Below are 2,401 nucleotides of genomic sequence, written 5' to 3'. Positions count from 1 at the left end.
TTTCTCGTTCTTCTTGTTTCTTTTCTCGTTCTTCTTGTTTCTTTTCTCGTTCTTCTTGTTTCTTTTCTTTTTCCTCTAACAACTGTTGTAATTTCTCTTCTCGTTCTTCTTGTTTTTGTATTGCTGCCATCAAATCTGCTAAGCTGTAGTTTGATTTTCCGCCTCTCGTTTCCATTTTTCTTCTCTTTTTTTTTCTATCCCACTCTCTGACACCAATTTGTTACATCTCCGTTTGTTAATTGATTTTTCCGTAACTTCGTTTCAACGAAACTTAGGGGGAATCTGATTGAGATGTTTAAGATTGTAAAGGGAATTGATAGTGTTGATGCATCATCGTTTTTCATATTTAACAGTGATAATAGTAGGACTAGGAGCCACAAATATACATTTTGGCAAGGTAGAAGTCATCTTCAGCTAAGACAGTTTCATTTTACTAACAGGGTGTTTGGCTTTTGGAATGGGTTGCTTTTGGATCTTGTAGAGGCAGTAAATTTAAGTGATTTTACGAAAAAGCTTGATAAGTATATGAATGATAAGGGCTGGATTTAAGATTTTTTAAAAAATTATTTTAATTTAGGTTAGAGGATAGAACAGCCAAGATGGACCAATAGGTCCCATGTTGTCCCATTTGTTGGTTACTCTGAAGTTAACTTTATCATACAGAAGGTTGCAGCATACAATATATCATTATTAGTACATCACACTGAAAATGTGGTTTGCACCAGTCAAAACAAAAAGAAACCATTAAATGCAAATAGTAGGTGCTGTTCACAAACAATGTTTACTTTTCAAGTCATGAACATAACAATGTTTTGTGTGTGTGTGTGTTTTGTTTTAGCAAAGCCACATCAGGCTATCTGCTGTGTCCACCAAGAGGAATCAAACCCCTGATTTTAGAATTGTAAATCTGAAGACTTATCACTGTCCCACTGTGGGACAAGCTCTTTTTGTTGGTCTTTTTATTTTGCTAATGTATTAGAGTCCACATTTACAAGGGATATTGTAGATGGTGCTTTTGATCTCCAAAAAATCTTTAGATGATTTAATCTGCACTAACTGCAACTGTACATTTTAGATTAATAGTCAAAGACATAAACAGTAGTTCAGATCTGAAACTAGGCATTCTGAGCCTATGATGCTTATCTTTACATCATTACAGTGGTATGAACTATGCTCCAGGAGCTTTCCAGCATCTGTGGGTCTCCTTTAAACTCCTGGGGTAAACTGTATTCAGGGTAATGGCCAGGACTTTCCTTACTCAATGCATAAACAGATAAAAATGTGTTTCACTGTGTAGGGAAATTATCACACAGCAAAGAACTCAGGAGTGCACTAGACATACAGGACTGTAATACTGATCTATTTGCAGTAGTCCATTATATCGGAGGAGACCATACATTAAAATGGAATAATACTAAAATAATGAAATATGCACCATTCATAAGAAAGATAAAAGAAGACTCCTTCATCTACCTAGCTGATAACACAGTCAGTCTAGAAAAGAAGTAAAAAAACTGGACATTCCTTTTCAAACCATTCAACTATGTAATAACTTCCACCAGATGAGCTGCTAGAAATATGCAACTCAAGTCATAATGGGGAAGATCCTGGACAAGCAAGTATAGCAGCATTTCTAACAAGAAAGCCAGAGAAGATCTAAAGATGGCAGCAGATTAGCAGCTGAAACTTAAGATATAAATAGATTAGTAATTAATATCTACAAATAAAAAAGTAGCTAATTAATAATTAGAGGTAGATGATTATATGGGCTACTTACTATGACAACAATCAATATCTGATTATCGTAACCTTACTGAAAGTATTTGTAATTTATTTGACCTAAGGATTTCTTACGAACCACTATAAGAGCCAAACCTGCCTTTAGCTTTCTAGAAATATAGATTATTAATTTCTGGATGTACAACTAAAGGTTCTTATTGGTAATAACTGATGTTGTTCAGTATGTGTAAGTTACAATGTAGCATAGTAGTTATGTAGATATATACTTGTTATAGTTCATATATGACCTAGAAAGTTCTTTAAAAGGTCGTTTAAACTAGATGATGGGTAAGTTGAGCCTATGTCTTCAAATTTAAATACATTGCATTGTCTTAATGACATCTGAAAATAAAATGTACCAAGAAGAAAGTTTTCACACTATGTAATTGTTATTTCAATATGAGAGTTTAATTATAAATAATAAGGAATTTAATACTATGATTTGCAGATTTCAATTGCTGGTTTTTGGTGAATTTACCAACCTTTTTTTTAGAATTAATATTAAACTGCTCTTTTTGTTAGTTTTTTAATAAAAGGCTGAATTAGAACCATTTAAGAAGTCTACAGTTCTAACTAGAAAGTTGGAAGATGAGGTTGAGGTAAGTATTTTTATCCATATTTG

This window comes from Limulus polyphemus, unplaced genomic scaffold, assembly GCF_000517525.1.
Source record: "Limulus polyphemus unplaced genomic scaffold, Limulus_polyphemus-2.1.2 Scaffold12281, whole genome shotgun sequence".
Lineage (NCBI taxonomy): Eukaryota > Metazoa > Arthropoda > Merostomata > Xiphosura > Limulidae > Limulus > Limulus polyphemus.
The sequence above is the reverse complement of the archived record's forward strand: the minus strand, read 5'-3'. Positions refer to the sequence as shown.